The sequence below is a fragment of the Astatotilapia calliptera genome, chromosome 6 (genome assembly GCF_964374335.1).
Source record: "Astatotilapia calliptera chromosome 6, fAstCal68.1, whole genome shotgun sequence".
NCBI classification, from domain to species: domain Eukaryota; kingdom Metazoa; phylum Chordata; class Actinopteri; order Cichliformes; family Cichlidae; genus Astatotilapia; species Astatotilapia calliptera.
The window spans coordinates 27,148,815-27,173,539 of record NC_137427.1 but is presented as its reverse complement, the minus strand read 5'-3'; the positions used below and the strand labels follow the sequence as shown (position 1 = coordinate 27,173,539).

Genomic DNA, 24,725 nt, shown 5'->3' with positions numbered 1-24,725 from the left:
GTGTGACATATCCAGGTCAGTCATACTGGGTGCCTTATCTGTCTGTTACCTGTTGGCCACCTTAAAGCATGTACCCCAGCTTGGCCTGTCTGCAGTACTGATAGCCCTCGCCTGCCTCAAAGCTTTTCACAAAGTGACTTTGCGGTGTCTGCATGAGAATGAATGAAACTACCAGTAACAAGGAAACTTACCGTGATGAATGGGAGCATGCTCAACTGCAGCTTTCACTGGTGAGGTGTGGGAGGAAGGGAGAGGGAGGAGACGTGAAGGTAGAACCTGCAAAACTGCTTTGTCACAGTGGTACAACAATGGAATCCTTTAGATAGGGGAGGCTCGCCTATAGTCATATAGTATAGTTTACTCCCAACGCCAACCCCCACAGAGGAGGCTAATGAACTGCAAGTAGATGTCTGACTCATGGCGAGATATTTGTAAGCACTACTAAACACAAACTATCCCATCAGCTAAATATCAGCACAGCTGAGAGCCTGAAAACTTCATTTAACCAAGAAGAAAAACTAAGCGGTGAATTGATTAACAAAGCAGATGATGATTAAATGCCTTTCAGACAAAAAGCGATCAGTTAACTTGTCTTTCCACTCTTATACTGACCCATGTTACACTGACCTACTTTGATTGGACATGTTTGTAGTGTCACCAGGATGCTGCAAAAGCAAAGCTTTTTTTTTTTTCGCTTTTTCCTCATTTATTTCTTTATTTTTTGTGTCCAGTCTTGTCTGTCTGTTGCTATTATTAATTTTAGACAGACATGTGATTGCAAGCGAGGACCGCTGACTGGAAAAGCAGACAATGTAAATGCAGTATCACGGGGAAGTATTGTTTTTAGTAGCAGCTTCCAGTGACTATATGTACAATTGTTTTTTTGTGTGTGTGTGTTTTGTTTTTTTTCCCCTTTAAGCTGAGAAAGCCATCATTGTACAAATATGATCTGTACAGGCTCCTCTGTCTCACTGCAGCTCTTCTGGACTGCATTTTTATCATGGACAGTGTCATTTTTCAGGAGGTGCTGTGCATTTCATTATGCTTACAACATTCTACAGCTTTCCACATGATAGTCTGATTTATCACAGTGGTCATAGTTTTCTCTTTGGTAGTATCTGCCAGAGCCCTACATTGATTAAATACTACATGGTTTCCCCAAGAGTATTGTCTCTCTGTGTCACAACTCATCAGCAGTGGTTGTGATGACTCGCAGCACGTGGGCTTGGGTTATAAACGCCACTATTCAGTTGTTTTTAGAAAAACGGGCTCATGTGCCGGCCCTGTTTGTGCCTGGAGTCAGGAATTTGCTATAGATGGGGGCAAAGAAGAGTTTGCTTCACACAGTCACAGTCTGAGTGTTACGCTGTTTTGTCCCCCCCCCCCAGTTGGTCGATCTGCTTCACGCTATCTCGATACAAGGTTCAAGGGGTATATAGCTGTCAGTTAAAAGTGAAAGTAAAGATGAGCAGGCCAGAGAATAGAGAGCTGAACTTTTGTCAGTGCAACAGCTGAACTGTTGATACATAATCCGGTATTCAAGTTTACTTTTAAATAGAGGAAAGGAAAAAAAAAACAAAACAAACAAACCGTAATCTGTGTGGCAGAGTACAATATCTGTATTCAGAGACAGTTTTTTTTTTTTTAATATTTTGGTCCTATGAAGTCTTGCCCTGTCATGGCTCATTGGACCTGTCTTGGCTAACAAATTCAATCTGTTTAAAGCAGCACTGGTGTAATACAAGGGATGAATTTCACAGCATAAACATGTTTTGTTTCTTTATTTTCTTGGATCTGAGTATGGCAAGTTTTTATTTTTCCAGAGTCTGCATCAAATACACAAGTTTGCACACAGCCAGAGGAACAATGTGCAAAAAAAGGCATATTTTCGCTTCAAACGGATTACCTCTGCAGTGGCTTTCACACTTATGGTAAAGAAAGAATATGGGAATTCTAAGTTTTTATGTATTGAGACGTAGTTAAAAAATCATCTGGTTCTTACCAGGTTTTAAAATAATTTAAATACAACCTCTGATGAACAACAAGACTCGACACATTTCACCACGTCATTATTTATTTAACAAAAGCTAAGTCAAAATGCTTAGCGGTGAATAAAGAGCTGAGTAGCTTGTACAATCATATTTAGCAGCAATAACTTGAAGTAATGATTCTCTGTATGACTTTCAGTCTCTCACATCACTGTGGAGGAATTTTGTCCCTCTATTCTTTACAGCGTTGCTTCAGTTCATTGAGTTTTGCAGGCATTTGTTTATACACAGCTCTTTTAAAAGTCCTGCTGCAGCATTTCCATTGCGTTGAGGTCTGGACTTTGACTGGGACATTGTAGCACCTTGATTGTTTTCTTTTTCAGCCATTCTGCTTGTAGATCTGAGGCTGTGTTTGGGATCATATTCCCAGTCACACTTGGACTTGATGTTCAGCTGGGAGTGAAGATGTCAGGAAACTTGATTGATGAGACTTCCCTCCCACTAAAACAGAATCAACTTTCTGGGATTTAAACTGTTAACTTAAATATGCAGCGCTACCTGCTGTTGCTACCCCTTCTGAATAAGGTAGAAACCAAAAGCAGCATAATGTTTGACCTTGGGGTCAATTTACTGGGATTTCTATTCCCGGGAACACTGGAAACAGTCTTGAATGTTTTGTACTTGTCAATAATATTTCCCATTGCAGAATTACTTCATATCATTTGGAAATGGCCTTATTAGACTTTGCAGGTTGATGGGCAGCAACAATTCTTCTTCTCTGAGATCACTGTGGATGTCTTTGCTCCTTGGCATTGTGATAACACACAGCTGAATGCTCCAGACCAACAAACTACCAAAACATCTGCTTTTATAGAGGTTATCAGTTATCAGTGATTAGCAGGAATTAAATAGTAGCTCTGTTCTTTAGCGGACCCACTAAGGAACAGAATTTTTTTTGTTATATCCTGATATATAAAGACACAGACCTGAAAGATGGCATACTTTCTTTTTACTATGTCTTTATGTGCTTATTACTCTTGATCATACATACCATACCAACTTTATTTCTAAAGCACTTTAACATAAAACCAGGGTTTCACAAAGTGCTGTACATGTTAATAGCATACGTAAAGAAAATTAAAATGAGATACGATAAAATAAATAGATACAATAAATTAAAACATGTTAAAACAAATTGAGTCAACCCCTCTAATCAATGCCAAAGGCTTCAGCGAATAAATATGTTTTAAGAAGACTTTTAAATTCAGAGACAGAAGAGGCCTGCCTAACATGCAAGGGCAGATCATTCCACAACTTTGGAGCAGCTACAGCAAAAGCACGATCACCTTTAAATTTATACTTAGTTTTCGGTACCTTAAGGAGCTGCTGATTGGCGGACCTAAGGGAACGGGCAGGTGTATATGGTTGTAGTAGCTCCGAGAGGTAGGGGGGGGCCAGGCCATTAAGAGATTTAAAAGCAAATAAGAGAATTTTAAAAACAATCCTAAAATGTACAGGTAGCCAGTGGAGTGAAATTAAAATAGGGGTAATGTGCTCAAACTTTTTTGTTCCAGTTAAAAGACGTGCTGCAGCATTTTGCACAACCTGCAGGCGCCTAATGGACGCATCACTAATCCCAAAATAAAGTGCGTTACAATAATCCAGCCTAGAAGTAACAAAGGCATGGATTACTGTCTGAAAATGCTGTTTCGATAAGATAGGCTTTATTTTGGCTAATTCCCTCAAATGAAAAAAGCTAGATCTTACAACAGCTCTGACCTGGCTTTCAAGTTTAAGATTTGCCTCTATTTTAACTCCCAGATTAGTGATGACTGGTTTAACATACTGTGCCAGTGAACCAAGATCTATAATAGTGGCCTCAGAAGCGCCACCAAAAACCATCACTTCTGTTTTCTGTTCATTAAAATGTAAAAAGTTCAAAGCCATCCAAGTCCTTATTTCATCAAGGCATCTGAGCAGCGGGTCTACTGAGAAGCCATTTATCTTTTTAAGTGGGAAATAAATAAATACATGTTCATAATGGTTCAACAGGTGTCCACGTTTTTTGTAGTTGTTGTTGTTGTTGTTGTTGTTTGTTTTGCATGTCTAAAGCATAGCAGCACCCACCCTGAATGGAGCCAGAGAAACTGAAAGCACTTGTGTCAAGATGTTATTGGGTGTACAACATGATTTGTGCACATTATGACAACAGGCCACACAAATTGATAGTTGAGCTTTTTTTTTTTTTTTTTTAAATAATGTTTTCTAACCTTTTAACTATTAAAACAAAAGTAATGAATATTTCTTTAAAACGAAGTGAAACTAATTATTGCCAAAGTGTTACAGCCTGCTCTATTGGCCAATCAGTGGGCTTAAAAAACCAAACAATCCCCAAACCACACTGGTTAGGACAAAGGGAAGCTGAGTTACAGTTTTCATCCCACTAGATTACAGATTATACATGGCACTTCTTGAAACACAGATGAATTGGTGAACAAAGTTCAACATTTAGCAAGTCTGAGATATTGATATCTGGCTTTCTGTCAAAATGTTAAGTCCAATGGTCACTGGTGTTTTAACCCCATGCCAACTTTTGAGGGGGAAAATGTGTGGGTCTCTTGGGCTTGAGTAAATGTTTGACTTTGTCTAGTAGTCACTCGTTTACACTTGTTTCCCCCCTTTTTAAGGCAGGTAGTGTAGAATCGGTTTGTTTGCGCCCTTGTGCTTTAAGTGGCTGCCCACAGCTTTAGAGGAAGTGCCACTGTTTTGTTTTTGTTCTGGCTAACTGAAACAGTGTGCTGAAAGCTGGAAAGAGCTGCAGACTGGGGTGTTAATTCTCAGTTGAGCCAGTAATAAACGTTACTGTCTGTATCTGTCTGCTGATGTAATTCTCTTTTAGTTAGCAGACTTTATTGTAGATTTGCAAAGACAGCCTTGTAATGCATAATCACACATAATTACATGTTGCTACATAGGATAGAAATAAATGAGGAAATAAAAGGCTGCAATTAGGCAACATCAGTATTCCTTCATTAGGGTTTATTGTGTTTAATGGACATCTCAGAGGGTGTAAATACTGTTAATACATGGGCACTTTAAAATGAAGCAGTGGGACGTCGGGGCTCTTGCGGTTATCCCAATATAAGAGAATGAAAGAGGTATACCGCTGCCTTACATAGGGTAGGTAATCTCCTAGTCCCAATAAAGCACTGACTAATGTGACGCTCTGTGAAGAGGAGCCAGGCTGAGCTGGAATCATGGCTCCTCTGTTAGGTGACACAGGAGATGGGTGGAATGTAACGGCGGCATTACCTGAATACAAGGTCATAGAGCCGATGGCAGACAGCTATGCAGCCCACAACTATATGAATACACTGGCTATGATCATTTAAGTGTTAGTTTTGATTTCCTTTATGAAAATGATGCATCACATCAAAGTATTTGTGTTTATCACAAAGAACTACAGCCTGAAGGCTCGTAGCAGAAGAAGCCACAAATAAAACTCTGTGATGTTTCTATTTAGTTATGATTTATTAAATATGGGATAGGTTTATTCATGTATCTGAAAATGCAGTCTGTGCCACAGGGCTTCATTAACCAAAGTGATCTTGTTATGCTACAGGGCTTTCTGGAAGATGGCGTATAGTAAAATCATAATTTCATTCATAAAGTTGACGTTTCTCATTTCATTTTTTCAAATGTTAAAATGTGGAGTGTTGGAATTTGTCTGTCCATGTGCTTCAGTTTGTCTTGAGCCACTGTATTTGAACTACCTGCTGCAACACTATGTATTAAATCTGTATTTAGCTGTAGCTATAGCTTAGATGGCCTCTTTTTGGGCATGTCTTTATCCTTTTTTATGATATCTACTTGCATTTAATTTCCCTTCTACGAGGCTACTGTTTTCCAGGCATTCTGTATTTCTAGTTGTGTCAACGAGGCAAATCAGTTTTATTCTGTTTCTTCAGTGATATTTTAAGGTCTCTTTCTTTGTCTTTGTGCTTCTGAGCATGTGCAGTTTGTGTTTGATAGTGCCTTGTTGCCCACTTTATCATCTGTGGGACTGATGTTGACACAGAGGATCCTCCTTTGAGATAGGCTGTCATAAGTGAAATTAATTGTTCTAAACTTGCATCTTCCCTTTTTATTTCTTTAAATAGGCTGCCTGGGACCCTTATTACTTCCCAGTGCAGGAATAAATCCCGAAAAGTAGTTGTTCTGTGGAATTATTATGTGTCACGCTTTAAAACTGTGAAATTGAGTTTAGTAGCTTTATTCTTATCAGCAGATACAGGCTATTTTTGCCCTGACTAGAAACTAGCGATGGTTGCAATAAGATAATCCCCAAGATGGTAGACAAGTGTTAATATGAACACTTGAGTCTTTTTTCTTTTTTTCTTTTTCATAATTCACTGCTTGTGTGCATATGTTGCCCACAAGCACACACACATTCTCCCTTCATTTGCAAGCAGTCTGGCACAAAAGCTGTAAGAGTGAGGGCGATGCTTGTGCTCTCTCCAGGCATGCTTTGCCCTCTCTGGCAGTAACAAAGAGCCCTTTAATCTGACACATGAATGAAATGCTATCTGCTTCTCTCAATTATCTGTCGCATCAGCCCAATTTCAGGGTCACACCTCTTTCTTCTTGCATCACTGTATCTGAAGGTAGTCCGAAGTGGTATAGGACTGTTGACTGTCAGCATGACTGTCTGTTTATTTTATTTTCAGAATAATATTCAGTGCTCATTGTTTCCGTAAATGGTCTTTTTGTTTCCCTAAACAAAAGAGGGCATTTGTGTTCGTTGCACCATTTTGGCAGTCATGTCTTTTTCATAGAAATAACAGTGAAATCACCACAGTGAGTTTTCTTGAGGGTAAACAGGATTAGCTGGTCTGGATGAGCTATAGGTGTAAGTGGGTTTAAAAAGCCACAACTGGAATGCCTGTTTTCTCCTTCTTTATGCAGTGTCTTTATTTAGCCCTGGAGCAGGTCAGATAATGCACCCATCATGCCTCATTGTCTGCTGTTTGTTGACAAATAGGCAGATGGCCTCAGGATTTAACAGGGTTTGAAAGAGATGCGTGTCATCGGAGAGATATAATGTCTTGCATAACAAGAATTTAGAGACCGTTAAAAGCTTGAGATATAGTATTTTGGGACACTGTAGTTACATGAAATATCTCTGAGAAGTGTGCTTTGTTTTTCCTGTTTTTGCTTTAAAAAGATTTAATGGGAGCGTTGATAAGCACTGGGTGGGAACAGTTGCCTGGTGTCACATCCTACTTCAGGAGTGTGGTTAGGGAAACTTGTTCCACATGACAGTTTAGTGGTAACTACCTCTGGAGTACAGTGGGGAAAATAATTTGTTCCCTGCTGAATTTGTATGCTTGCTCACTTACAAAGAAAAGCCAGTCTCTATTTTTTCTGATAGTTTCCTTTTAATGCAGAGAGAGAAAATATCAAACAAAAGTCCAGGAAAAAAAGAAAACATATTACAGAAAAGTTATAAATTCATTTAAATGTCATTGAGTGAAAAAAGTATTTGATCCTCAAGCAATACATGTACTTGAGTGACCCAGTCCATGACCTTAATGTCCTTCTTCTTTAGCCACTCCTTTGTTGCCTTAGTGGCATGTTTCAGGTTACTGCCATGTTGGATGACCAATCCATGAGTCATCTTCAGTGTTCTGGCTGAGGGCAGGAAGTCTAAGGTTTTACATTACATATCCCTGCCCTTTATGTACCTTCAAGTTTTCATGTATCGTTAGAAGAAAAACAGCCCCAAAGCATAATGCTTCCACCTCCATGCTTGACTGTAGGGATGGTGTTCTTTGGGTCATACTCAGCATTTCTCTTCCGTCAAACACGACAGGTTGAGTTGATGCCAAATAGCTTGATTTTTATCTGGACACAGCACTTTCTCCCAAGCCTTCTCTGAATCATTTAGATGTTCACTGGGAAACTTAAGTTGGACCTGTACAAGTTCTTTCTTGAACGGTTGGACCTTATTGTATAGTGTGTTGCTAATGGTGTTGTTGGAGACTGCGTTTCTAAGTGCGTTATATTTCTTCCCTTTCCAAATATTCACACCAGCATTGTCACTTTCTCACCAAGCTTCTTGCAGATGGTCTTTTAGCACATGTAGCCTTGTGCAGGTCTATAATCTTGTTCCTGACATCCTTTGACAGCTCTTTGGTCTCACCTATGGTGGTGGAGAAGTTGTAATGGAAGAAATTGATTCTGTGGACGCGTGTGTTATATACACACAACTAGTTGAAGTTGGGAGTATCTGTAATTGATTCATTGTAATTTGTGTGCCCACAAACAATCTGTGGGAGTCAAAATTCTGGTTGGTAGGGTATCAAATACTCATTCTACTCAATGACACTAAAAGCAATATTTAATTTTAATGAAATGTGGGGTTTGTTTCTGGATTTTTGGTTGATATTCTCTCTGTGTATTAAAATGAAACTACCAAAAAATTAGAGACTGTTCATTTCTTTGTAAGTGAGCAAACTTAGATTTCAGGCGACCACCAAATGTAGACTTGTAACACACAGCAGTGAATAACCAATTAGCTTTATTGTTTATACAAGTTTTACTTCAGTGAGCACAATTCCAATTATTAGAATTACTACATTCTGCAAGTTTATTTGTAAACTAATCAGCTCGTATGGACAATTGGCAAAGTGTGGCTAGAATACATTTATCAAGCAGGCAACACATCCAACTTAAAGTCTTGTTGCACACACAGTAGTCTAGATGTAATCGCATATGTTTTTTAATTGAAAGTTAGTTTTAAAGTTTCCAATTATTGTCAGAGAACAAACATTCCAGGAAACCAAAAGAAAAACTTGCGTTATTAATTTGATTATTTTTGATTAATGGTTTTTGTCTTCCTGCAACTTCTGTTAAATTAATATTCTTTGAGTGTTGTTCTTTCACTCAAACCTGAGTCACTTGTACCATTCTCCAAACTGTTCTGGTTTAGGTTTGCTTTTAAATGTAGAATGCTGAACAAATAGTAAAAGATTAACTGCTCATAGATTTCTCGCCATTTGCGGTTGTTGCAGTGACTGCCTGCTTTTAAGAAACAGGGTCAGGGTAGTGTAGCCTACTACTTGGCCTACATCTCTACTTATTGTTTCGCCTGTAACTGTGCCAGCTCACAAAGGCATTTTGTCAAGATGCTAATGGTTATGATGGCGGAAACTGGGAACAGGCGCTGTTGAAGGCTCTCAAACACCAACAAGCTGATAATAAAACTGCCCAAGAGCCACAGGGGTAATTATGCCCGCTATCATTTGTATTTTCTTGCACACAGATTAATACTGTACCGTTAAGTAAATGGCTAGGGTCACTTCATTTAAGTTTCATTTAATCTTTATGCAATTTTTGCCCCGAAGAGAAGTTTTGGGCCGCTTGTTTAAAGTAGAGCAGGGTGTCTGTCCACAACACAGGATCCTGATAGCTTTGCCTGCCGTCCTAATTTGGATACTCTTGAAGTCTGCACTATACTACAAAGAGCTCTACTAGGATGATATTATGATAAGTCTTTAAAGCTGTTTTCATGCATTATAGTATTATAGAGATTACCCAGTGGAAAAACATGTCAGGATGTAAAACATCTGACATGGTTTGACTGGATGTTCAACAGTCTCTGACCGACAAACTTCCTAGTTCGTCTGTTGTCTTGTGTCCTTTCTCATGATCACGCTACCCAGCAGCACCCTCGCTTGAACCAAACAGAGTATTTCCAGTACTGAGGGCATGGCTGATGTGAACTATCTCCTGCTGTGTCCTACATCTGAGAGAGCTTTGGACAATTCCTCTGACAGTTTTCTCAGTTCATGTGTGGAATCAGCTTAAGATATTATCAAGCTTGTTCATTAAAGTCTATGTACATGAGGAAAAGGATTTTAAATGCTATTTGTGATTTTTTTTTTTTAATTTTTTTTTATTTATTTATTTTTTTAAACTGAGAGCCAGTGAAGAAACGCTGGTGATCAGAGATGCAGAGTACACCCAGATTCTTTTGACATTCTAGCTGGTAACTTGCAGAGGTTATTTGGAGACTTTACCCCACATGCTTCATGAGGCCTTTCACTCAGTTTGACAGGTACTCCTTATGTAACAAACATCTCAGTAGCTGTGAGGTATGATACGTTATGATACATGGACAGACAGAGTAGCATTTTATTGCATTTGTCTGAATAGTTCTTGCATAGTTTGAAGCTATGCCTTGGGTCATTGCTGGAGTAATCTCAGTTCCAATCAGGTATTGTCTGCAAGGTATGTCTTCAAGATTTGTCAAATCCATTTGGGGCCCGTTTATGGTCTAAATCAACTTATTGTTAATGCTAACTCACAGAGAAACAGTCTAAATCTGGCCTTATTCTAAAGCGGCTCCATTTGATGATACATCTGTGACAGTTTGGAAAGACTCAGTCCTGACAGCTAAATCAATGAAAGGCTGAACTGAGTTACTATGACTGTCTCGGCCTGTTAAAAAATGTTGTTTTTTTTTGTTTCCTTCCAATAACAGTGAGTAATGTGCACTTCTAGCTTATCTTCCCAGACTGGCTGAAATTCTTTATAAATGCTTTGATGCTTTAAAGTGTGAATTGAACCATGGGACTGGCCTCCTGAGTCATAGCTTTCTTTTTCAGAGGGGTAACAGTATTAAGTGTTTTATGCATTGAGACTGCAGGACTATCAACAATTGACTTCAGGAGATATAAAGATAAAATGGCTACTCATCATTTTTATTGGTTCCAGCATTTATGGTAACAATAGTGGAATCACTTGAAGGACAATTATGATAGTGGACTTAACAACAGCTCAGGTCAGCTGTTGTTAAAATAAAGTTGTACATTGACCAGCTAGGAGTTGCACCTACCTGAGATAATTAACTATTATATTAAGCATTGTTATGTGAAAAGCATGTGCTTTTTTTGAATGCTGGCACCTTGAAGTTCTAGTTAAAATGACATGTTTGAACGCTATAGCTTCTGGCCAAGCAGTGTTAACCTTTCTTTTCACAGTGATGATATTGCAGTACTATTTGGCAGATAGTCAAGTTTCAGTGCTAGATGCTTAGATGGGTTGTGAATGTTAAAACATAATATGTGCTGGATACAACATAATATAGTGTGAGCAAAGATTTAAAGGGAAAGTAATGTAAATGTTAATGTCTAAATGTTCTTTCTTGCTTTTTCTCTTTCTAGTGTTTCATAGCATTGCTGTCTACCTTTTCCTTTGCTTTTGGGCAGGTTGATTAGCAATTTAGGTAAACCTTAGATAATGTGAAAATGAACTGCCCTTGGATATCTGTGATAGACTTAAGAATGTGGAAAATGTGGCAAACTGTTTTGTATGACACAGCATTGCATGAGAAGTTACTTTTTTTATTTCTATTGAAATTGCATCATACAGCAATAACTGTTTTTCAGTAAAAGTGTTATAAGAGATTAATACTAAACTTTTTTCCCTGACCTTTTGTAAACTGCTTTGCAAATTGCTCAAATTAATTTAGTTTTACTGCACTCTATGCAAATATTTAGAGACATTTATCAGAAGCTATCTGAGATCAAGTTGATAAAGTGCATGTCTTAATATTTTACATGAGTAAATGCAACAGACTAGGCTGAAAACTAAGAAAGGGGGGAGAAGTGTCCCAGTGTCAGCTGCTTGACTGTTGTATTCAGACCAAGTCAGCTGTCATTCTGATTCAGAAAGGTTTTCTACATTGAAACCTGAAGTCTGTTATGTGCAGTAGTTTTAGAAGCACAGAACAGATGGTTTCTTGACACTCTTGACACTTTACAGTGTTCATAGCTTTATGGTAAAGTGTTAGTATAATTAATGATATTCAGCTTCACTTCAGACAGACACACTGGTGATATATTCACTTCCTCTAGTTGAAGCCGCTCTGTAACTAGAGGCGTGTTCCTCTGCATTAGTAAAGGGCATGATTGAATGATTCTACCCTTCATAAGGGATCATCTGCTTTCCCTCAGACTTTACTTATCCGGTTATTTTACTGATCAAAGTATTAACGTGTAGAATACCCAGGTAATACTTGTGTATTCAAACCAGTGTGTTGAAATTGTGTTTTGAGTTAAAGCTCACTTTACCAGCAAAATTGCACCCTTGTGATTGCATACCTACATGCTAACCCACAATGCGTAGGTTGCTGGAGTCAAAGCGGCTGCACTAACTGAAAATTTGGAGGCGTTACATTGAAACTTGTATGAATCTGGTTATTGTACAACCCCATTTTCAAAAAGGCTTGAACATTGAGCAAAATGTGAATAATCAGTAATGATCTAGTCTGGTATTTACTTGGGCGTGACTTAGCCAATTAACCAATACCTACCTATTATGTGTCAGCTGACCTATCTATGAAGTTTTGACTGGTTAATTTGAATCTTTTTCTGTTTCCTGTCTTGTATTTAAGCAATTTTTTTACAATGTTTTACTATGACCCTGATGAAGGCCACAAGCCGAAACGCGTTGGTCAATTATTTAAGTTGTTAATCTTCCCTCAAGTGTTGCTGGAGTTCCTACTTTGTGAATTCTTTCATCCTCTCCATGCACCTTGGAAGCAGGTGAAGTTGTGCCAGAAATTTTTTATTTTTTTTGCTGCGATTTAGACTTCAAAAAGAAAAATATTAAAATTGTATAAATTTTTTATTTTTTTCAATGTCCATCTTAAATGTGAAGCCAGCAGCATGTTTTAGAAAGATTCAACAGGGTGTTATTCACCACATCAATCAGCTCTTTGAAAACACTCTAGTTTTGAAAAGGTTTTGGACTCTTATTCGACACATCACAAGCTGCTAAATAGATCTGGGTCAACTTGGTCATAATTTTTATTTCACAATTCATCAAATATTTTCACAGGGTGATAAGTCTGATCTGGAGGACGTTCCTCAAACTTTTTTCCACAAATGTTTACTTTACCGTCATAATGAAACGATTTGATTTTGGAGGAGAAGATCAAGTTCTCTGTGACCTAACAAAACACATTTTGGCCATTCGAAAGCAGAAGAAAGAATTCAATTATACCCCAAAAACAAAAGGTCAAATTCACACAGCTCTACAGTGAAAAGGAAAGTAAATCCCTTTTCAGTTTTAGGTTTTCTAAATACAACTTTTGAAGAAGAACAACACATGACATATTACGCCATGTCATAATTGATTTAAAACAAACTAAACCAAAATGCAGATGCAGCGTATGGGGGCAAAAACTAAGTACACCCCATGATTCAACAGCTTGTAGAAGCACATTTATCAGCATCTGATTAATAACTTCCTGTGTGACCTTCTGTGTGGAGGAACTTTCGCCCACTCTTCCTTACAGTGTTTCTTCAGTTCATTGAGGTTTGTGGGCATTTGTTGATGCACAGCTCTTTTAAGGTTCAGCATTTCAGGCTGGTTGAGATCTGGATTTTGGGGCATCGCAGCATTTTGTTTCTCTTTTTCTAGATGGATATAAAACCTTTATGAAGCTTTTGATCACTGCATGTTCTATGTTGGAAAATAAAGTCTAGATTTTTGATTAGTTTTCTTTATGTTCTAGGCTCTGTAGGCAGGGAGTAGTATTATAAACTGTTAGAAAAGGTGGAGTGCACATAGCTTCTATTGAACGACTTATTTAGGTGAAAGGCTGAGGGAGGACTCTCCCAGTAGTTCTGCCAGAATTAAAGAGTAAATAATTTTGCTTTTGCTTTTTTTTCTCACTTTATTGCTGGAAAAGGAAGAGGGCAGCAATGAATATGAAGTTAGTCACCCTGCCTTTAATCCAAATCAAACAGTTTTCTCTGAGATGTCAGAAGAATGATGCAGTAACCCATAAACGATGACTGCTGAGACGTCGAGCGATGCCATCAAAGGTCTATAGGACGATCGGAAAGGCAGCACCTGCTCTCAAACCACTGAAATAAATGTTAAAAGGTCGAGGGTATTCATGCTGGTACCGCACTGGGGTTATCAGTTTGACATCTTACATCACTTTGTTTTATTGAGCTGCACTCAAGTCATCAAGGTTCAGCAGTTAGCTTTGGATTCCCAGAGGCAAATGTCTATACATTAAACATGGATAGACATTTTTTTTCATCTGTTGTTCTACTTTTTTAATGTAATTTTAATCTTGTTTTTGTTTTTTAAATGTGCTTCAAAATAAATAAATTTGAGTTGACTTGACACAAATGTAGCTCTCTTGCTTTTAAAGGCCATGCTGGCACTTAGGATTTTGAATGTTTATCCCCACAATTCACGTTTACTTTACTACTACTCAATCATAATACCACATATACAAATACAACGTACGGCTTTCAAAACAGTTGTTGAGTTCCTATACTAAAAGAGTGCTTCTACATCAGGATGGAAATACTAAATCACACTTGGGTAATGATTTACTTGCAGGTAAATGTGCATCGTGCCATTTTCTGTGGCCTTCATGCATGGTCTTTGTTGACTAGAATTTTATGATATGCAGAGGAAACTACAGGAAGTCCGTTAGAGTAGAGCAACTTTGTTGGGATATGCTGGAGGGTGCAGACTGTTTCCTGCCTCCCCATGTGGGATTTCCCAGATTTCAAACGGTGATAAAACCTTCCAGTAACTTTTTGAACAGAATTTGAATTCTGGATCTGTTTACATCTGTTGTGTTTTTTTTGTTGTTTTTTTTTTGTTTGTTTGTTGTTGTTTTTTAAAGGTCAAACAGAAATGATATGGATCATATAGCCCATTCTTTGCATTTGGGATCAAGCTGCATTAATATTCTTTCACATAACAAAGCAAAATGCACAATACTAGAGCTGCTGTCATTATAACTTTGTACCAGAGTACAAATTTCTTAGGTTAGCAGGTTGGTGTCACATTCAGGAGCTTGCAATAAATAAAATCTAAATAAAAAAGCTGCTTCGGTGGTAATATATGCCTGTGGCTGCAATACAGTAACTGTACTACTATGACTATGAGCTCTTAGGCTTAAATTGACATGTTATGTTAACCTTCAATTTGCCACTTACAAAGGTACTCAAAAATCTAAAGTTTCCAAAGCTCCCCAATCTGTGTACAAAAGTGCTGGAAAATATAATTTTATTTTGATGGGACGTTCATAAAAAACAGATTTGAAGGTGTTTAAAAAAAACCAAAAAACCTGTGATTGGAAAAGTGTGCTTTGTTATTCAAGCACAATAAAGTACAGTTATGTTTTTAGTCTGAAGTGTGGTACATTTTGGTACCTCAGTGAATGAGGAAAAAATCAGTATTTTGTTTATAAGGAAACCTTTACAGCCCACCTTTTCCGTTAAAGAGATGTATTAATGGAGGATTCTTTGTGTTTAAATTTTGATTTCACCCCATGTATCAAAACGGGCTGGAATTCCTCTGTAATGACTAATGTTTATCTCTTTCCTTCTTCAGCCCTGTAGCTGCTATTTTTAACTTATTGTACGGCTGCTATTCAAACTAAAACCACAAGCAAAGCTGCTACACTTTGACTTTCTTTGTTTGATCGAATCATTCTTTCCATGTCTGCTTTTATGGAAGTCACATCACAGTAGCAGAGAACACCTATCCCCCAGAATTAGCTCAATAACCCGCTCCAAACAGAAGCCATGTAAGGATTTTTCCCCCTAAAATGTGATGTACAAAGCAGGATTTTATTGTTGTGATGTTGAACATCTATTCCTGAAGCAAAAGGAGTTTAGTTGGTCAGAGCTGTCCATGAAAACTAAGAGATTGCTCCAAACCAAGAAGTCTGATTACTAATGAGGACTATTTCCTGACAAGCCTTTTCCTTTTGTTGACAATAGCAGCCACCCTGCAACTCGAACTCGATTGCCAGATAGTGCAAGCATTAAACAGGGGACTTGAATAGCTCACCAACTCATGTGATGTGTACGAGTATTTGCTTAATAGGAGAAAAGGTCAAAATCCAGCTTCTCACAGTATCACTGAAGTGCTTATATTTATCTTTCTGTGCAAATGTGGAAAAGAGCTACTACAGATCATAGTCACGCCCCTCCATGTAGGCTATTTCGAGGCAGGTAGTATATTTTGATGAGAATTGATGGCAGTTTATCAGATCTTTTGTGGCATCTTTTAAAGGACGATGGCACAAAGTGTTTCATACAGGAATGTTGATTTGCTTTTTGTGGACCCACCTTTCACACACCTTACAATCTCGGCAGGTAAAATATGTAAAAGCAACATTTCATCTGCAGTCTATTAAATCAGATGTAAAGATCCTAATTAAGGCTTGGGTTCCCTTTTCTTGTCTTAGTTTCTGCTTCATTTATTCCTTCACAGTGTGCACATAGTTTTAGTAAAAATAAATGCTGTGTGATTGCATGAAATAATCCAAAAACTCTGCAGGTTCATGTGCGTTATACTCCATCTGCATGTTGTGTAAATCTGTTCTTAGATAAATAAATGATGCAACAAAAGAAATCATGTGTTAATCAAACTACAGCCAAGACATCATCACTCCTATTGTAGTGTAAAAATGAATGCCAGCCGTTGTTAAAAACAAAAGCTTGGCAGACTGCACTTCTGAAGATATTCTTAGAAATCCAGCTATTAAAATATCTCCCTCCTCCCTCTCCACTCTGCCTCTCATCATGTTCGTCTCATATGGTATTGAAGGTAGCATTGTGGCTCGGGAAAACAATGTATTACATTTTGAAAAACAAATTGTCATACAAGATGAATGGAGTGAGCCACTTTAAAAGGTTATGTTGCACTGTGATCATTGGACCGCCGTTTTCATGGTCATTGCATGCATAATTTTCACCACTTTGCTCTCCACTTCTGTTTTAGAAAATGCAAAGTGGCAGGCTCATGCACAAGGCAGAATATTGATGGGGTGGTATGTGAATAGCTTTTCCAATACTGAAGCTGTAATAACAAGCCTTATTACAGCATGGTGAAACTAGTACAATTCAGTGCATTTTTACTTGGATGTGCTGTAGTATAATTATGAGTGGAGATAAATGTAAACATCCATCCATACATCAATTTTCTTAACCATTTATCCAACTCAGGATTGTGGGGGTGGGAGGGTCTGATGTCTGACACCTGGATCATGAATGTTGAGCAGCAAAGTTTGATTTTATAGAAAACTGATTTTTGCTGGGTCTTATCAATAATGTGAAATGCCAAATGATAATATTCAGTGACTTTGTCAGCTGTCATCAAACTCTGGTTTTGCTTTCAAGATACACTCACAGGCCACTTTATTAGTTTGATTTAGCCATGTAGACACAGTCAAGATGAGCTGCTGAAGTTTAAAGCAAGCATCAGAATGACTTTGATTAGGGCATGGTTGTTTGTGCCGGTGGTACTGATGGGATTTACTCAGATAACCTTCTCTAAGTTGTAAGACAACAAGTTGTCTAGAGAAAAATATTCAGTGACAGCAGTTCTCTTGATTTAAAATTGTTGGGCATGTTGTGTCAGAGGAGAATGGTCAAACCAGGTGTCACTTCTGTCAGCTGATAACTGAGGCTACGGTTTGCATGGTCTCGCCATAATTGGACAATAGAAGATTGGGAGGGAAAGCATTGCCTGCTCTGATGAGTCTTGATTTCAAATTGTAGGCTCAGAGTTTTGCATTAATGGTATCAATAACTAGATCATCCTGCCTTGTGTCAATGGTTTAGGCTGGTGGTGGTGGTATAACGGTGTGGTGGATGTTTTCTTGGCAACTTTAGGCCCTTATTACCAACTGTTACCAATTGTTTAAACACCACAGCCTACTTGAGTATTGTTGCTGTTCATCTATTCATCCCCAGGGTACTCATCTTCTGATGGCTGCTTCCACCAGGATAATACACCATGTCACAAAGCTCAGCTCATATTCAACTGCTTAATTGAACATGAAAGCAAGTTCACTGTACTCCACAGTCTGCAGACCTGTATTCAATAGAACACCTTTGGGATATGGTGGAACAAGAGATTGACACTATGGATGTCTAACTCACAAATCTACAGCAGTTGTGTGATGGTATCATGTCAGTATGGAGCAAAAGCACCTTGTTGAACCTATCATGAAGCTAAAAGTGCGTCCGATCCAGTACTTCTGCGGTGTACCTAATAAAGTGGCTGGGTTGTGTATTCCTTCATTTTCTATTTCTAGCTGACAAACAGCTGGTGAATTAATATGACCAAGATTTGCGTGATGAAGTGGTTACCAACAGTTGGTTTTGACTTGGTTTTTTTGTTTTTTTTAAGCAAGCTGGAAGATTCATAGGTCACAGGGCTTGATAACATTAATTAAAATTTGCTGTGTCCAAAATTTGTATCACAAGCCCCTTCAAAGACCTCGGCTCACTATTTCGCCTCATCTCCTCCATCAGAAGCCCATTCCACCGTATCACTGCTAGCGCTAGAGGGATTTGAGTGGGACAGATTATTTGGTTGACCTCCTTATCTGCTGGAGCTATTTCAACATCTCACATCAATATGTTTGAAATGTGAGTGTTTATCAGCAGTGAAGAGCGCCGGATTATAAGATGTTGTCATATCACAAATCATGTTTCGGGTCACTTTGATAGATGCTTTGTTTTGGGTCATGCAGTGGGGGGCTCTCATGGAAGAATAAGCTAAACTACATTTGGTTTGACAAGATAGCTTGTTAAAATAGATCCACTTAAGAGAGCTGTTGAAAAAGTAGGCCGTGTGTGTGTGTGTGTGTGTGTGTGTGTGTGTGTGTGTGTGTGTGGTGAAAGCATGGTTACTCTTGACAGCCCATTTGAGTATTTTATTTATTTATTTATTTGGACTTGATTTACATTAAAATGGATTGAAAACAATCTGGCATTTAGTGCTCTTGTAAAGGACAAATTGAACTTGGCCTTGAGTCATTTACATGTTTTTTTTCTGGTAGTGAGGTATTGCAACACATGAGATTTAGGGATGTACTTAGACTGCTAGCTGCACAGTGGAATCAAATGTCATACCGATCAGGTCTCACTCTCTCTAGGCTTGTCCTTAAGAGCTTATGCATCAAAACTGGCAGATAATAACAAGTGATAGATGGGGCGTGCGTGTTCTGACCGTTCAAAGCAATTCAAAGCTGGATGCAAGCCCTCTGACAATCTACAGAGATGCTAGATATGAGCATATAAATGTCTGGGAATTTTTTTTCTGTTTTCTCTGATCTTAGCCATGCAACTCTTTTTATATTCAAACATTTTCAGTCATAGAATTTAATTGAACTTTCACAAGAAATGAAGGATTAACATGAGCATGGATATAGTCATGCACAGACACAATGGAGGGGCTCGTCACCCTGCAGCTATGACTTGGCAACATCACTGTTTGTGCCTATTACTTTTAGCCGGGTAATTTCCTCCCCTGTGGTACAAAATGGTCATCATTTGTTGCTTTTTCTCATCGTCAGCATCACATGGCTACCTGTAATGATTCACAAATTCGTTTTGTTTAGCTCAGACCTCAGGCTCAGTCTCAATTTCTTGCTAACTGAATTTAAAGGGATTGTGAAAAGATTGCGAAATCAAGAACCAGTAAATGTAATGCATTTTCTGACCCATATAGTGGGGCAAAAAAGTATTTAGTCAGCCACCGATTGTGCAAGTTCCCCCACTTAAAATGATGACAGAGGTCAGTAATTTGCACCAGAGGTACACTTCAACTGTGAGAGACAGAATGTGAAAAAAAAAATCCATGAATCCACATGGTAGGATTTGTAAAGAATTTATTTGTAAATCAGGGTGGAAAATAAGTATTTGGTCAATAACAAAAATACAACTCAATACTTTGTAACATAACCTTTGTTGGCAATTACAGAGGTCAAACGTTTACTATAGGTCTTTACCAGGTTTGCGCACACACAGTAGCTGGTATTTTGGCCCATTCCTCCATGCAGATCTTCTCGAGAGCAGTGGTGTTTTGGGGCTGTCGCCGAGCAACACGGACTTTCAACTCCCACCACAGATTTTCTATGGGGTTGAGGTCTGGAGACTGGCTAGGCCACTCCAGGACTTTCAAATGCTTCTTACGGAGCCACTCCTTTGTTGCCCGGGCGGTGTGTTTTGGATCATTGTCATGTTGGAAGACCCAGCCTCGTTTCATCTTCAAAGTTCTCACTGATGGAAGGAGGTTTTGGCTCAAAATCTCACGATACATGGCCCCATTCATTCTGTCCTTAACACGGATCAGTCGTCCTGTCCTCTTGGCAGAAAAACAGCCCCATAGCATGATGTTTCCACCCCCATGCTTCACAGTAGGTATGGTGTTCTTGGGATGCAACTCAGTATTCTTCTTCCTCCAAACACGACGAGTTGAGTTTATACCAAAAAGTTCTACTTTGGTTTCATCTGACCACATGACATTCTCCCAATCCTCTGCTGTATCATCCATGTGCTCTCTGGCAAACTTCAGACGGGCCTGGACATGCACTGGCTTCAGCAGCGGAACACGTCTGGCACTGCTGGATTTGATTCCCTGCTGTTGTAGTGTGTTACTGATGGTGACCTTTGTTACTTTGGTCCCAGCTCTCTGCAGGTCATTCACCAGGTCCCCCCGTGTGGTTCTGGGATCTTTGCTCACCGTTCTCATGATCATTTTGACCCCACGGGATGAGATCTTGCGTGGAGCCCCAGATCGAGGGAGATTATCAGTGGTCTTGTATGTCTTCCATTTTCTGATGATTGCTCCCACAGTTGATTTTTTCACACCAAGCTGCTTGCCTATTGTAGATTCACTCTTCCCAGTCTGGTGCAGATCTACAATACTTTTCCTGGTGTCCTTCGAAAGCTCTTTGGTCTTGGCCATGGCGGAGTTTGGAGTCTGACTGTTTGAGGCTGTGGACAGGTGTCTTTTATACAGATGATGAGTTCAAACAGGTGCCATTCATACAGGTAACGAGTGGGGGACAGAAAAGCTTCTTACAGAAGACGTTACAGGTCTGTGAGAGCCAGAGATTTTCCTTGTTTGAGGTGACCAAATACTTATTTTCCACCCTGATTTAGGAATAAATTCTTTACAAATCCTACCATGTGAATTCATAGATTTTTCTTCACATTCTGTCTCTCACAGTTGAAGTGTACCTCTGCTGCAAATTACTGACCTCTGTCATCATTTTAAGTGGGGGAACTTGCACAATCGGTGGCTGACTAAATACTTTTTTGCCCCACTGTATGTATCGTCTTTATTTGCAGTAAGGGTCAGTAGGAGGTTGTGATGGGTCCCCCCCCTTTGGAAGAGTCTTATATGACCACCTCTTCTTCCTTTTTTAATCTCAATATTTTGGTGATTTTTATTAGTTTAAGGTGATATTCTGGATTTTAAAAAAGTGGCATTTATGATAGAAAATGATTTTTCTACAATAGCAAAGGAATATTGATAGAGTTTGAAAATATATTAAACACATGAAATGAAACATTTACAAAACTATTAACTTTTAAACTATAACTTTTACAATTCTGATTCCTGCTAATCCTGATATCCTTTTTTTTTGGCTGTCAGCCTTCAGTTTCATTAAAATTCATAATCCTCTTGGATCTGATGTACGAACACTGGTTCTGTGTAACATTTAGAACAGCTCTCCTCCGGTGTTGTTCTCCATGGAGACCAGAGCAGCCTGTTTGTGCTTTGTGTTACAGCCCAGTGGCTGCTTGGCTGCTCAGCCATGATTAATTCAGGCAGGCCTCAGGGGAGTACAGCCAGGCTAGGTTACCCATCCAGGGATCTGGTGTCTAGCTTCCAAAAGACACTGGCGATTATGGTAGCTTCTGACTAAAAAGGAAGTTCAGGCTATGCCAGCTTTTTACCTGTTCCCCAGAAAGAACAATGTAAATCATTGGTTTGAATGTTTTAGGGAGTTTAAATATTGTAAGCATCATAAACATTTCCTGGTAGACAAACAAGATGTTTGTTATCACAAAACAAAAGCAGAAAAATGCATTTTTGTAGTCAACATCAGCCCAGTAATTTTTATCTGTCTACAGAATCGTTTCACTTTAATTTTAGTATTAGGACCACAAGGGGATTCCTCTTTGTCGAGGAGATGGGGACACTTCCACACAACCACTTATTGTAATTGCTTAAGTCTTCTTGGACTTGGACACCTTTCTGATTATAGGAAGTGGAAAATCAGATTTAAAAGCAGCCCTGTTAGCTTCAAGAGTGTGCAACTGCAGTGTGGTCTCCATCCTTGTGCTTCCACTCTTGTCATCTGTTGGTCAGTTGACTCTAATGGATGGATGACTAGCTTACAATGTAATGCTCATAAATCAGTTGTTTATATGACATGATGGTACATATGGGCATCCACCAAGTTAGAAAAGGTGTGCACGATTTATGGTTTTTAAAAAGGAAACAGAAGAGATGCTGGTCATTTTGTCCACACTTTCTTCCATTTGTTTCTATAAGAGGTAGCTTGGTATTCATTTGAACAGATGCATAGAAAGTTTAGTTGTGCTACATTCATACTTGCAGACTGATGATTTTTTTTTTAAAATCTTTTAGCTGTTTGCCTGATGAAAGGTGTGAATAATCCATATGTGGTAAAAAATATGTTGTTACTTTTATTTTATGTCTGTCCATGGACATAGTGAGCTAAAACAATCTCGAGGCTTTGAGACATTTGAATGTAACTAATTAAAACTGAATAACAAAATTTGGTTTGTGGTGTTGATTTGTAAAAAAAAGGATAAATGTGTGATCACTCAATGAGTCTTCAGCCAAAGCGAGCTTAAGTTTAAGGCCATGGTTGTCTTTTTTTTTTTTTTCGTGCAGCAACCAGTAAATGATGATGGATTGTGAGTCAGATGAGCGACTCCATCACTGATGTTCTGGTTTATGTTTTCTTTGTAAAATAATATTCATATAAATATGATATATAGTGATAAAATAACTATTTTCTACAGTTTATTTATGTGTTAAAAGTTACAAGTGTTTTTTTGACAAAAGCTAAATGCGGGCATTTCATATGTTTAGATACAAAGTTGTTTGCATTTGCAGTAGTTGTGAATTTTGGAACAATATGTTAGTACCAAAACATATTTTTTACATTATGTTTCATCTGAGGCTGTGTGCAAAGGGATGATAGGAAAAATGCATCGTGTATCTGATTCTGTCAAAAGGTAAAGGATATCTTCCCAGGCTTAATGGTGACATAAAGAATAAATGGATTATATGTGAGGGGAGGGCAAAAGGACGATGGGAGAGCTGCGTCTCAGCGCTATTATTTATTCCACATCTTTAAAGATATTGCAGCAGGGGCAGCTGTGTTACCCCTCCTCCTCTATCTTCTGCTCAGATACACATTTGCAGAGTAAATCTCCCCTCTCTCATTTTAATAGTACAGTTTCTGATCCCTGCACCAAATCACACTGTTTTCACACTGAGCTGGTCTAATGGTGGTACGGCAATCTTTTTGTTTTTGTCTAGTCACACCTCCTTGATTCTAAACATGACAGCCTTCCTCGCATTATTAATTTGACATCCGTGTTGTTATTTTCTTTATCTTTTTCTATTAGGCAGGGTTCAATAATAAAAATGTCATCACAACTATTAAGGAGTGACAAATCATGACATTTATGGCTCGTAGATTTTTTCCCTGGACACAAAGAACATTATTTCTTTGCAATAAGACAAGCAATCTACCTCACCACCGCCTGAATAAGCGTTAGCTGGAGATCGCTGCTGAGGTTGACTAATACTGTAATTAGTTTCTTTCATGGAGAAAGGAATAGAGCTTGGGGTTGTGTGTTATGTTGTGTAGAAAGCTGTGCATATATGGCAGGATGTGGTTTATACAAATGCTATTGTTTCTCTTGAACTTGATCAGAACGGGAAATTAATCTCAGCCCGAGTTTGTGTCTGCCAGGCTCTGTCGGATGCTGTTAGTATTTCAGGACCTCCTACAGGAATAGAAGACCTCTAAACATGCTTTTCACTCTGAGGACATAATTTGCAGTTTGCAAAGTTAAACACAACTATTTCTGACATTTTTAAACCCTTTAAAATTAGCTTTTGTCCAAGTTGGTTTTTATGTTTTTTGTGCTGCAAAATGAGATGATCCGTGATGCCAAAACTGAGACTAAAACCTGCCATAAATGTTGCCGTAATACAGAGTACTCTGTTATTAATCTGCGATTGAATGGGGTCAAGTTGGCAATCCTATGCAATCTGTTTCTAATAAATCATCAAAAATCGCATATCTGTTGCTGTCTACATATATAAATCCTATTTTTACTCATGTGACTGAGCCCTTAGCTTGCTCTGAATTAGTAGGTAGTAATATCAAGCCAACTGTGTCACAGTGTTGAATAGTTTTTTGGGTTGAGTTGATTTAAAGTAAGTTAGCCCACCGAACATTAGCTCAGGATGGTAGTGCATGAGGTGAGCCTCCTGTTCGTAGTATTCCCACACACACACACACACACACACACACACACACACACACACACACACACACACACAGATCCCAGGTGTGTGTGTATTGATGCAGTATCACTATGATGCACACACACTCCACAATGCTCTTAGCATTTTGGCATTTACAGAACCGAAGTTCATTAACGAACTATTACTAGGTCAATAGTTTTTGCTCTTGAATAATTGCAGTGTCAGAAGGTTAGCTGTAGACACCACAGACTTACAGAGATTCTCTGTTGACCTTTAATCCTCTGGCATCATCTCTAATGCCTGACTAATGATCTGTTTAGGAGTGTGGACCCACACTTAGGAATGTTT

At 38.6% G+C, this 24,725-nt stretch overlaps 1 protein-coding gene across 7 annotated transcripts in view; it reads left to right on the top strand.

The window, feature by feature from the left end:
• The window catches only part of lrba (LPS-responsive vesicle trafficking, beach and anchor containing), a 176,532-nt gene that overhangs the window by 1,491 nt on the left and 150,316 nt on the right, over positions 1-24,725 (top strand). The gene's annotated exons all lie outside the window — the stretch shown is intronic.